Raw genomic sequence first — 14262 nt, forward strand, 5'->3', positions numbered from 1 at the left:
GCCTGGTAGGAGGATGCCTGCGCAGCGCATCTGGTCGCCGGTACGCCTCCGAGGACCAGGCTACCCAACTCCCGCTCTACGCACGGCTACCATCAGGCCCCTGCACAGCCCAGTCTGCCCTGTACGAGCACCCCGCTCGTACAGGGCTACTAGTTCCATCCAGCCAAGGCGGGTTGTGCAGGAGGTAAGATCTAGACCGGCTGTGCGCCTCCATAGCCCTGGGTTTCCAGCTCCTGTCTCTCGTGCGGACCCGGAAGTGCGTCCACCCAGTCCGACTCGTCCTGTTCCCGCTCCCCGCACTAAACTGCAAGTGCGTAAACCCAGCCTCGCCAGTCAACAGTCGTCGGAGCTGCCCGCCAGTCAACAGTCGTCGGAGCTGCCCGCCAGTCAACAGTCGTCGGAGCTGCCAGCCAGTCAACAGTCGTCGGAGCGGCCAGACTGCGCTGAACTGCCGGAGTGGCCAGACTGCGCTGAACTGCCGGAGCGGCCAGACTGCGCTGAACTGCCGGAGTGGCCAGACTGCGCTGAACTGCCGGAGTGGCCAGACTGCCCTGAACTGCCCGGAGTGGCCAGACTGCCCTGAACTGCCCGGAGTGGCCAGACTGCCCTGAACTGCCCGGAGTGGCCAGACTGCCCTGAACTGCCCGGAGTGGCCAGACTGCCCTGAACTTCCCGGAGTGGCCAGACTGCCCTGAACTTCCCGGAGTGGCCAGACTGCCCTGAACTTCCCGGAGTGGCCAGACTGCCCTGAACTGCCCGGAGTGGCCAGACTGCCCTGAACTGCCCGGAGTGGCCAGACTGCCCTGAACTGCCCGGAGTGGCCAGACTGCCCTGAACTGCCCGGAGTGGCCAGACTGCCCTGAACTGCCCGGAGTGGCCAGACTGCCCTGAACTGCCCGGAGTGGCCAGACTGCCCTGAACTGCCCGGAGTGGCCAGACTGCCCTGAACTGCCCGGAGTGGCCAGACTGCCCTGAACTGCCCGGAGTGGCCAGACTGCCCTGAACTGCCCGGAGTGGCCAGACTGCCCAGACTGTCCCGAGTGGCCAGACTGCCCAGACTGTCCCGAGTGGCCAGACTGCCCAGACTGTCCCGAGTGGCCAGACTGCCCAGACTGTCCCGAGTGGCCAGACTGCCCAGACTGTCCCGAGTGGCCAGACTGCCCAGACTGTCCCGAGTGGCCAGACTGCCCAGACTGTCCCGAGTGGCCAGACTGGCCAGACTGCCCCGAGTTGCCAGACTGGCCAGACTGCCCCGAACTGCCAGAGTGGCCTGACTGCCGGGAAAGGCCTGAACCGGAGCCACCTCCTGATATAGGTGGGTTGGGGAGGGGGGGGTGTAGCACAGTGCCGTCGTTGACGGCAGCCACCCTCCCCTCCCTTTAGTAAGGGGGAATTTTTCTTTTGGGTATTGTTTGGGGTTATTTTTTTTGTTAAGGTGCTTCCGGGGTAGCACCTTTAAGGGGGGGGTACTGTCACGTCCTGGCCAGTATATAAGGTTAATTGTTTTGTAGTTTGGTCAGGGCGTGGCAGGGGGTATTTGTTTTATGTGGTTCAGGGTGGTGTGTGTGTTCAAAGGGGGGTTTGATTTAGTATTTCCGGGGTTTTGGGTTGATGTTCTATGTTTATGTATTTCTATGTGTAGTCTGGTGAGTGTGTTTCTATGTTGTGCTGATTGGGGTTGGGACTCTCAGTTGAAGGCAGGTGTTGTCTATCTGCCTTTGATTGAGAGTCCCATATATTAGGGTGTGTTTGTTATTCGTGGGTGATTGTTCTGTGTGTAAGCCGTATGCTATACCAGACTGTTTGTAGTTGTTCGGTCGTTTCGTTTTTTTTTTGTATGTTCATTTTTGTAGTTAATAAAAATCAAGATGAGCATACACGTACCTGCTGCGTATTGGTCCTCCTTCACCAACGACAACCGTGACACACTCACTCAGACAATAGTGCTGCATTTACACATACCGCCAAAGTCTGATCTTTTGTCACCGATTGGTCTTTTGATCACTTCCTATAGAATTCTGTAGTATACTGTAGAATACTATACTACATGCCGTAGTATCCCTAAATCATGTCTATAGAATGTTGTAGTATACTGTAGAATACTATAGTAAATACCACAGTATTATCCACAAATAAACACTGTAGTAAATACTACAGTAATGTCCACCAAAACACTAGTCTGTAAAAACACTACATTTTGTAACTATGGTAAATAATACAGTATTTAATTTGCATATTCCATTCCCATTCCTCTCCCCCATATACATAAGTGAGAAACCTACATGCCAAGTATAGACCATATATTGTGTTCCCTACAGGTTATAGAAAAGAGCAGAAAAGAGCTAAACTATCTGTTTAGACCCCAGTCCTACCTACATACACGTTATAAACAATTGTCTCTTTTAGTATTTCTCCAGTAGGTTTCCTCAATGAGAAAGCCTCCACTTCTATGTCAAAGATAATAAAACAAAAACACCATAGTAAATACTACAGTTGTCACAACGTCCACAGAAGCACCGCCCGACCGAGCACCGCCCGACGGTCGTCGTCGCCGGCCTACTAGCTGCCACCGATCTATGTTTCTGTGTCTTTTGGTTATGTCTGTTTAGGTCTGCACCTGTTCTGTGTTAGTTAATTAGTGGGGTATTTAGTTTGTCTTTTTTGTTTGGGGATTTGTGCGGGATTGTTTATTGTCATGCCTTTTAGGCACGAAGGGGAATATTGTGGTTCCTTATTACGCTGCGTGTTTTAGGCATTAGGGTTGCCGGGCTGCGCCCCGTCCCTCAGTATTTTTGGAGCTGTTCTACTATTTTGTATATTGTGCACCCTGCCTTGTTGCGGTATTTCAAAAAAAATTAAAAAATAAAATGACAAACATTTTTTTCAAGGATTTATTAAACGTGTGCTTCACGGACCTCAGTCTCCTGCACCTGACTTCACCCCTCCTGCTATTGAAGTGTTTCGTGACAACAGTAATGTCCGCAAAAGCATACTACAGTCTGCAAAAACACTACTGTAAATGCTACAGTGTACTACAATCCGCAAAAAACACTACATTAATTACTATAATATATACACTACAGTTTTCTTTTAGTACAGTATTTATACTGTAGTTAACTGTAAATACTATAGTATACTACAGTAAATACTACAGTAAAGTCAGCTAAAATACTACAGTGAATAATATAGTATTTATACCATAGTATTTATTCATGTGCGCTGTTCCAGATAAATCTCATCCACTGGAGTGTTGCGTTACTCACAAAGCAAAACCACTCTATCCTGAGTCCTTTTAAGTCCTTTCTCTGCCTCTTCCCCCCCTCATCCCCCTTTCCCTCCCTCCCTCCCATCATCCCTGCGTGCCATCACATACACAATTGGAGATCTGGGTCAACCCTGTCTGTTCTCCCGCTGTGACGGAAGAGGGGAAAGAACGAAAGAAGGGAAAATTTAAATAAAACATTGAGGGAAGGAAAAGGAAAGGAGAGAAGGGTGAAGTGAATCAAAAGGACATTGAGGTGACATCTGGTTATGCTTCCAGGACGACAAAAACAACAACAACTCAAAGCAGCAGCAGGGACAAAGATGGCTGCCATGATTTGACCTTTGACCTGGGCGACTTGTAAACAATCACGACACACAGCAGGCTTTTTCCCCTCCTTCTTCTGCATGGGGCTGAGGGAAGAAACAATATGTTTTTTTTCGTTCTTGCCAGCTCTCTCTCTCTCTCTCTGGCCTCAAGGCCTACTCTCCCCCCTCCCCCTCCTTCCCCCACTCTCTTTCTCTCTCACGCCAAGCTTCCTGCTTTCCTGTCAGGCATATATCAGGCCAGTCAGCTGCGAAGGGTCTGACGCACCTCAGGGCTATTCAGTGAGGCCGGCGCGACGCAATTCATTTAAAAAAAGAGCGATTGAAATAAGCCCTGGCACAGGAGTTGCTGAGTAAGCAGGGGCTGTCTAAGTCTCATCGTTCTGTAAACCACCCTCACTCACTACACACACACTGCTACACACATGAATGCACACACACAAACAAGCACATACACATACAGACATACACGTACACACACACACACTCACCCTGTGGCTAGCCTGGGTCCCCACCCCCATTCTCTCTGTATTGTCCTCAGCACATGGTGTTGATTTAGTGCTATTTTGGGGGGCTGCCATTCATACACTAGTGTGTGTGTGTGTGTGTTTTTGCTTTTCTATTTTCTATTCAATGTTTTGAGAGATAACAAAGGTAGGGAGGTTTGTGTTGGGTCACAACTGATGTCACAAGCCTGCATTGTGGGGGTTGGGGGTTTTCTACCTTTTATCAAAGGGGAAGTGTGTGTGTGTGTGTGTGTGTGTGTGTGTGTGTGTGTGTGTGTGTGTGTGTGTGTGTGTGTGTGTGTGTGTGCCTATGCATGCGTGTGAGTTTGCTTGCCAGAAATGAACTGTGACTGACAGTTGAGTTGATGCAATTAGGGTCATGCGGGTCCATTTCATGCCAAGCCATGGTACATGACATCTATGACTACCCTTTTATACTGTGTAACATGGGCCTCAAAAGGTCACAAACCATCAACAACCCGCACTGTATATAAGCCCTCCTTAGAGAGCGTATGACTGCCCATATTGTTTAAAAAATGATCATTGATTGGGTGCCCTTTTTTTTCTTCCTCCTGCGAATGAAAAAAATTATAAAATATTACATTTACATAATTTCCTCCTCTTCCCTTTTTCCTAGAAAAAGGAGCTAGCTGCTGATTCAGGTCAAAAGGCAGAACCTTCACACACACAACACACAACAGACCACTAAACCCATTACAATTTCACAGCGCTTGAAAAGGGGAGGCCTACGCTCTGAGAGGAAACATCTAAACTCTCACCCACACAGTGGCACTGAAATATCAAAGTGTAGCTCACAACAGGAGCAATATTCTGCAATGACTTTAGTCTATAAAAAGAAAGTCAGCTTTGCCTTTCTTGATGGAAAAATCAGGCTAGATATACGAGTAGCCCTATTCAACTCGTTGCATCATTTCCCATCTCTAGCTGGGGGGCAGCATATGCTAGCAGAGTTGCTAATCTTGCAGAGACGCTGCCAACTGGGGACCTAGCCAAGTGCCTATGGGCACTTCTAGTGGAGTGGAAATGCTGCAGAACTCTCATAACCCAAAATGCAGTATCAGGCCTTGCATTGTGTCTTGCTGACTGTCATTACATGAAGCTACTCATCAGTGCTTCAACCAAGCTCACAAACCTACATGGGGACTGTTCTGCAGCCGAATGATGATGATGCTCAAGTGTAGAACCTGGAGTTGGAGCAGTACATCTTTATCTCCTGAGTTTGGAGTTCTACCTTGTTTCATTTTTTGGTGGGGACATTAGATAGACTTAGGGCCTTTGTATATACATTGGATGCACAAAACCCCTCACATGCTTACACACACACCTCTTTAAGGTTAGACTACATCATTTCCCAGATAATGTAGGGTTGTCAAGGAAATGGTGAGGCATTGTGGTCGTAACATAATACGTTTGTGTAATTTTTGACCGTGTATCCAAAGTTGGGAATATAGCAGATAGAAATCAGTGTTGGGAAGACCGAAGGCCTTGGAGGGCAGCGGAAGAGCAGAGACGGCCTCTTTTCTCCTGCCTTTTCCTGGAATTGTTCCCCATTGTTAAAAATGCAGAGAGCTCGGACAGAACAATCGAGCAGAAAAACAGCTGGCTACCTGCTGTCAAGATGGCAATAGGCGGAAATCCACCAATAAACACTTGGCTTTGTTTCAACTGTGGTCTCCGGTAGGCTATTCAGCCTTAAGGGCCTCGTCCTATTGGCTTTTTTTTCAGCCATGAAGTCATCTGCTATGCTAAACACAGAAAATAATTCCAAAACAAAAGGTATTTTCCGCACCAAAGTCATGTTCAAATTCATCTGTTTTCCAGGTTAGGTGTATGTGTATACGAGAATTATAGCAGAAATCGATAGACAATCCAAGGTCTTTAGCAAATCTTTCAAAGTGACAACAACCAGTTAGATAACTCTAATGATTGCACTGTTAACCATTGTGAAATGTCCTACTGAGCGTGTTAGATATTTCACTCGGACCATCTAGGCCACACCATAGTATTTCTATTTACACATCGTAAATACCTTGTCTCGTTGAGATAAAGTCTTGGCCCTTGGACTGGTGGGCTTATAGCATCAATGGGGCAATGTAACTTCGGAAGGCATGTGACCGGTGCACAGCGCCCTTGAACTCGACATCGCCCAATTGCCCATTGTGACACTCCAAAAGTTCATGGGTGGCAATAATTGGTGTTTATCTCACATCAGATACGACCTCTAACTATGAAATTAGTCAGGACCTACTAAAGAATACCACACACAAGGGGCTGTGAACTTTGACGGGTCACTTTGTACAGGGTAGTTGTGCAGGGTAACTCACCAAGGATAACCTTTTTTTGTCTAATGTTTATTCTGTACACTCATTGGACTAGTGCAACCTAGCTACATGTTTACAGGTTTGTTTTTTACATGGCACTTCAGAATAGTTTATTTTTAGGGGTTCACAGCGAATATCTTTGATAACTTTTTTATTGACACGGTCAAATAATTTAAGCATAATTTTTTTCTAATTTGGCACGCAGAAACTAGAGGCCATGAGTAAATTGGTCAAAAAGAATGGCACCGATTAGCCTATAGGTGGCACTGTTACAAGCAGTCTCACTTAAACCCTCATATCCGCCGCCCTGTTTGACCTAAAGACTTGAACTTTGTATGTAGGTGTCTTTCCTCATGCTGAACACATTTGCCTCAAGGACCCATGAGTTCCATCAGGTTCGATTTTTTAGAGTGCTTGCTTTGTTATTCAACTGATCTTGTGTCCTTTCTGTTATCCTGTGAACCCCATTTATTGCTGCTCGCAGCTATATTTTGAAAATATATTTTTAAGTATTTTTTATGTTCATTGGATAGATAGAGATAAAGGTGAGATGTAGAAGGGTACTGAAAGAGCAGTGGGATGGATTCAAACCCATGCTGGTAGTGGTACATTGTACATGTGCTCCAGAGGCTGTGGCTTAGACTGCTAGACAACCTCAGGCCAGGAATAGTTTCTATGTGCGTGTAGCCACTCTTTTTCTGAGTAAGTCCCCGTTCTTGGAATCATCTATGACCTTTAGACTTGTGTCTATCATTATGTTCCTACTACCTGTAACCTCTAATAGTTTACTTTTGGACCTAACATTGGGTTAATGGCTAACTTTGATGGAGTGAGGTGAACATGGTCTGATGGATCAGTAACTCCCTTATCCAGCACATTGGGCAATCTTGTGACACAGAAACAGTCGTGGTGGGGCGTTACCCATGACTACTGATTTTGGCATGAAGGGGAAAACAGTGCTTTGTGGTGATGTAATCCAACCTGGGAGTTGGGTGAGCCAATCAGAGTGCAGTTTATTTGATCACACCTTATCGGAGGTGTCACTGAGGTTGCCGCGAAAAGGAGACAGACCAAACAATCCGTAAAATTATGAACTCGTCAGGCTTAAGTACACGTCAACTTCAGAAATTCGTTTTTTGTATTTTTTATCAATGCAAAAAAATAGAAAAAGAAAGTAGCAATTAATTTCCACTTGGAAAAGTCTTAAAAAACAATATGACTACACTGCTTCTTGTTTCTAGGAATAAAAACCTCATTGCCTACTTAGTTAACTATTGATAGACAATTACTTGAGCATGTATATTTACGTATACATGTTTTTAACACCTCAACATTATAATGTGTCCTTGAAATTCCGTGTGTCTTGCAAAAGGTCACTATTCCCAATATATTGGCCACTATTCCCAATATATTGAAAAACAATTAAAACATCTATATGTAAAGGTATATACTGTAAACATGTGAGTGGGAGGATTCTACTGTATATCAACTGCTATTCAGCTTGCTGTCGACCATTTCTCTGCCTGCCTTGAAAATGATTCATCTCTGTTTGACCTCCAAAGAATTACAAATTCATGTTTGGACTTGGCTCCCCATCCTTTCTAACATAGGAGCAGGTTGGCTTGGCACAAATAGGAATTGGCAGGGAGCTGAAGCCACTCAAAACTCTCTCTCACACACATAGACACACAGACACACATGCACAGGCTTCCCGCCAAGTTGTTCTCCAATAGTCCGACTGAATATGAAGGAAAGCTGAGTGTGTGTGTGAGTGTCGAACCACAAGGTCATCCAGTCCAGCCCAGCCCCTCGTACCCACACAAATGGCTTTATACCTCGCTTCGGTCTCTCAGGGTCGCCTGAGATGTGATTCCTTTCCAAATTAATTTCCAAAATGGCTGCCCCGGGCGAAGAGAGGATAAGCCGACCTCTCGCTGTGACTGCCTTGCCAGGTCTAGCCGAGTGCAATCGGCTTTGCAGGCAGGAGGAGTGTTACTCATAGGCTTACTTGCTGAACTCTTACTTGTTGTGAAACTCAAGGCCTTTCTGTAATGATATCATGCCATTTACATAATACAAAACAATCATGTAGATGATTTTGTGTATTTGTCAGTGTAGCATGGTCTTTGATCAGTGCAGGATTTGCCGTTATCAGTCCTGTTGGCCGAACGGCCTTCGCTTTTCATCAAAATGTGCGTCACTCATGTGTAAACGAGTAGTAAAAAAAAACACGCCACTGCGGTCGGTCCATGCTCCGAGTCCCGGTAGCCTCCACCCCCCTGGCTTTACCGACTGTACACCCCCCCCCCTCCCCGAATGCTGACCTGCAAAAGTGCTAACCCTCTCCCTCTTGTCTCGCTCTCTTTCCGCCCACACTAAAACATGCACAAGCGAGCGGCACTGCAATTAAAGCTGAGTGTGAGTCATGGGTTGCACAATAACGCTGCGCCACGTAATCATATAACACCGGTTTATCTGTCTTGCCAAGGGCACCTAGTGTGCTCTGCCCCACCACCCAGGGCTGTGTTGTGCTCTGTTGTGACAGAAAGAGATGAAGAACGATACAGAGCTAGAGAGACACCAGAACAATTAAGAGGAAGAAAAGGGAGAGAGAAATGGCTTTGGTGGGTGTGAGAGAGGGAGAATGGAGTTAGAGAGGTGTAGAGACAGAGAGGGGGAGAGGAGGGGTGTCGACAGGTGGGTTGTGGCTGGGGAGACAGCCCAACAGATTGGCTAAAGCCACTGATGTTCTCTAGCCTACTCAGCTCGTCTTAGCTCAGAGAATACAGTCTGCCAAGTGCCCTGCCTCACCTCTGGGACACGACATACTAACACACACACACTACTCACACACATTCAAGGCTTACACACACAAACACACAACTCATACACACGCTCACGTAAGCCTTGAATGAGTGTGTAAGGCTTACGTTAGTTGTTTATTAGTGTGTGTAAGTTGTGTGTTAGTGTACATGAGTTGTGTGTCAGTGTGTGAGCTGTTTGTTAGTGTGTGTCATTCAAGGCAGTCGCGGTGGGGCATTACGTCTGCAGGTTATGGCACAGAGTTTTTAGATGCACTACATACATTCTAGCCCAAAGCGGTTAATGCTGTAGCTGAACCTAAATGCTGTAGAATAGACTATAGGAACTTTGCAGAGAACAGTTTGAATGTGCACTGACACTCTCCAGCCTTGCTATAGTCTAGACCCGAGGCTATGAACCAAAAGTAAATTAATTGGGACTGATGCATTGTTGCTAAGCGACACTGTCACACTATGAAATGTTTGTTTGGAGATCAATGCGCTCGTTGGTCAGAATATCAGCTTGAGCAGCACAGACATAAATCCAACATTTGTGTAAACTATGCATTGCTGGTATAGGGAGATTTGTGCAAATATACGATTTGTAAGTACACATATCACAAGCAAGTATACGGCTCTCGTGCCTATAAAAAGGGTTGTATTCTCTATGAAAAAAACAGAAGCAAACAGACTGAAACGGTGAAGGACTTGCTACGGTGTTCACAAAGGAATACAACCACGGACAATTACTAATTGTATCTATGACCTCTTCAGGACAAGTTAGGACACAGGGGGTGTCGAAAGGTTTAGGCGGTGGCTCAAAATAGGGATGGAAAGTGGAATGGGAACAATGCTATAAAACAGATTACAGGAGGAAGAGGGAACATAAAACAACACAGGTAAAAAGTTAATATGTAAATTATCCAGAGAGAGTGAGAAAGAGAGGCCAAGGTAGCAGCTACTCTTCCTGGGATCCGGCAAAATTAAGGCACTTATACAATTTTAAAAACATTACAATACATTCATTACAGAATTCACAACACACTAAGTGTGTGCCCTCAGGCCCACACTCCACTACCACATATATGTGTGTATAGTGTGTATGTTATCATGTGTGTGTATGCATGTGTCTGTGCCCATGTTTGTGTTACTTCACTGTCCCCGCTGTTCCATAAGGTGTTATTTTACCTGCTTTTTGAATCTGATTCTACTGCTTGCATCAGTTACCTGATGTGGAATAGAGTTCCATGTAATCATGGCTCTGTGTAGTACTGTGCGCCTCCCATAATCTGTTCTGGACTTGGGGACTGTGAACAGACCTCTGGTGGCATGTCTTGTAGGGTTTGCACGGGTGTCCGAGCTATGTGCTAGTATTTTAAACAGACAGCTCGGTACTTTCAGCTTATCAACACCTCCTACAAAAACAAGTAATATGGAAGTCAATCTCTCTTCCACTTTGAGCCATGAGAGATTGACATGCATGTCATTAATGTTAGCTCTCTGTGTACTTTTAAGGGCTAGCCGTGCTGCAATGTTCTGAGCCAACTGCAATTTTCCCAAGTCCCTCTTTGTGGCACCTGACCACACGACTGAACAGTGCGACAAAACCAGGGCCTGTAGACCTGCCTTGTTGATAGTGTTGTTAAGAAGGCAGAGCAGCACTTTACTTTGGACAGACTTCTCCCCATCTTAGCTACTGTTGAATCATTATGTTTTGACCATGACAGTTTACACTCCAGGGTTACTCCAAGCAGTTTAGCCACCTCAACTTGCTCAATATCCACATTATTCATTGAGAGATGTAGTTGAGGTTTAGGGTTGAGTGAATGATTTGTCCCAAATACAAATATTTTAGTTTTGGAAATATTTAGGGCTAACTTTCCCATTCTGAAACTAACTGCAGCTCTTTTTTTAAGTGTTGCAGTCATTTCAGTTGCTGTAGTAGCTGGCGTGTATAGTGTTGAGTCAACCGCATACATAGACACACTGGCCTTACTCAAAGCCATCGGCATGTCATTAGTAAAGATTGAAAAAAGCAAGGGGCCTAAACAACTACCCTGGGGAATTCCTGTTTTTACCTGGATTATGTTTGCGAGGCTTCTATTAAAGAACACCCTCTGTGTTCTGTTAGACAAGTAACTCTTTATCCCCATTATAGCAGGGTTTCATTTATTTTTTTAAATAACCTTTATTTAACAAGGCAAGTCAGTCAAGAACAAATTCTTATTTACAATGACGGCCTACCCCAGCCAAACCCTGACGACACTGGGCAAATTGTGCACCACCCTATGGGACTCCCAATCACGGCCGGATGTGATACAGCCTGGATTCAAACCCTTGACTGTAGTGACACCTCTTGCACTGAGATGCAGTGCCTTAGACTGCTGTACCACTCAAATAGCCGACCAATCAGCCTGTTACCAACCCTTAGTAAACTTCTGGAAAAAATGGTGTTTGACCAGATACAATGCTATTTCACATTAAACAAATTGACAACAGACTTTCAGCATGCATGTAGGGAAGGACACAACAAGCACGGCACTTACACAAATGACTGATGATTGACTGAGAAAAATTTATGAAAAAATGATTGTGGGGGCTGTCTTGTTAGACTTCAGTGCAGCTTCTGACATTATCGATCATAATCAACTGCTGGAACGTATGTGTTAGGCTCTACACCCGAGTGGTGCAGTGGTCTGAGACACTGCATCTCAGTGCTAGAGGTGTTACTGTAGTACCTGGTTCGAATCCAAGCTGCATCACATCTGGCCGTGATTGGGAGTCCCATAGGGCGGCGCACAATTGGCCCAGCATCTGCCGGGGTAGGCTGTCATTGTAATTAAGAATTTGTTCTTAACTGACTTGCCTGGTTAAAAAAAGGGGGCTTAACTATTCTTGGGTAGCGGAATTACTTTAGCTTCCCTCCGGGCCTGAGGGCACACACTTTCTAGTATGCTTAAATTGAAGATGTGGCAAAGAGGAGTGGCAATATCGTCTGCTATTATCCTCAGTAATTTTCCATCCAGATTGTCAGACACCGGTGGCTTGTCATTGTTGATAGACAACAATCATTTTGTCATCTCTTCCACACTGACTTTACGGAATTCAAAAGTCTTTCATAATCTGGTCAGATATGCTTGGATGTGTAGTGTCAGTGTTTGTTGCTGGCATGTCACCCCTAAGTTTTTTTTTATCTTGCCAATGAAAAGTAATCAAACCTCTTAAGGATCGGACCCTTTTTTTCCATTTACGCCTTAAATGACATACCCAAATCTAATTGCCTGTAGCTCAGGACCTGAAGCAAGCATATGCATTTTCTTAATACCATTTGAAAGGAAACACTTTGAAGTTTGTGGAAATGTGAAATTAATGTAGGAGAATATAACACATTATATATGGTAAAAGATAATAAAACAAAAAAAAGGTGTTTAAAAAATATATATATTTGAATCATGTTTGAAATGCAAGAGAAAGGACACAATGTATTATTCCAGTTTAAGGACAATTTAGATTTTGTCCACTAGATGGCAGCAGTGAATGTGCAAAGTTTTATACTGATCCAATGAACCATCGCATTTCTGTTCAAAATGTTGTATCAAGTCTGCCCAAATGTGCCGAATTGGTTAATTAATAAATGTTCAAATTCATAACTGTGCATTCTCCTCAAACAATAGCATGGTATTCTTTCACTGTAATAGCTACAGTAAATTGGACAGTGCAGTTAGATTAACAAGAATGTAAGCTTTCTGCCCATATCAGATATGTCTATATTGAAGATCATGATTAGTTGATTATTGGAGTCAGGTGTGTTAGCTGGGGCAAAAGTGTGACACCAATCAGGCCCCTGAGGACTGGAGTTGCACAGGCCTGGTTTAGGTTAAAGTAATTGGCAATATCAGTGGGTTTTGTGATAAATGAGCCATCTCATTCAATGAATGATGGAGCCGAGTTGGCTTGTTCCCCCAAAATGTAATTTAAGGTGCTCCAAAGCTTTTTACGATAATTCTTTATACCATTTATCTTTGTTTCATAGTATAGTTTCTTTTTATTTAGCTTATTCACATGATTTATTAATTTGCAAATCAGTTGGGCTGCCAGACTTATTTGCCGTACTCATCCTCTCAACCATACAATTTTTCAATTCCTCATCAATCCAAGGAGATTTAACAGTTTTTACAGTAATTTTCTTAAAAGGTGCGTGCTTATTAGTAACTGGAATAAGCAATTTCGTAGCTCAGATAAATAGCTTCTCCGCTGCCGTTGGCGGTTTGAAGGGGATTGATAGTTTTAGTGCGGCGGTGACTGCATGGCGAGGCCTCGTGAGGAATACAGCGGCTGAGGCCGGATGACAAAAACAGAGGGGAAGCTGGAAAATGTTTGAAAATGTTGCGCAGATGACGGTTTGATTCATGTGCTAGATGTCGTAAAACCATTTCCTTGACACAAGGACTAGCGAGGCGGGCCTGTTGTTGTTTTTTTTACGAGTCTCTCATCCAGACCAGGCAGAAATAGATTGACGTGCACATATGGGCTCTGCTAGCAATGAATCTATTACCGGTTAGGATATATAAGTAGCGGAGGTTGGGAGTTAACTCCCAGAGTAAGCTTAGTGACCTAACACAGTCTAGCAGAGAATCTATTACCATTTAGGATAAATGTGTAGCAGAGATGGTTCTCTGAAGTACACTTGCGTGATGGGTAAAGAATGAAGTGTTACCTCCCCGAGCAAGGATTTAGCTTAGTGGGCTAACACGGTCTTCTGTTGGGCAGACAACCTGTATTTTAAACCTGCTAGTATACTCTAGGATACTGGACCCTCTTGCTGCTCAACTCTCAACTTGCTAGGTGGTTAAAACGGTAACCGTGACACAGTTGGTCACATGATCAACATATTGCATCACATGGTCCTACCATTCCTTAATCATCACGTTGTGTCATTTATGAGTGGGTGGGCAAAATGTACCTTTGGAAGGGGCAATGGCCAGCCCAGCACCATCCCCTAGAATCTGCCTTGATCCTCTGTGA

At 44.8% G+C, this 14262-nt stretch overlaps 1 non-coding gene across 1 annotated transcript; it reads left to right on the forward strand.

Annotated features, from left to right (window-relative positions):
• Positions 1 to 2388: 2388 nt before the first annotated feature.
• Positions 2389 to 2443, forward strand: LOC115148005 (U7 small nuclear RNA). The gene has a single exon (XR_003866580.1). It is a non-coding gene; the product is annotated as a U7 small nuclear RNA (small nuclear RNA).
• Positions 2444 to 14262: the final 11819 nt, after the last annotated feature.

This window comes from Salmo trutta, chromosome 14, assembly GCF_901001165.1.
Source record: "Salmo trutta chromosome 14, fSalTru1.1, whole genome shotgun sequence".
Classification (NCBI taxonomy): Eukaryota; Metazoa; Chordata; class Actinopteri; order Salmoniformes; family Salmonidae; genus Salmo; species Salmo trutta.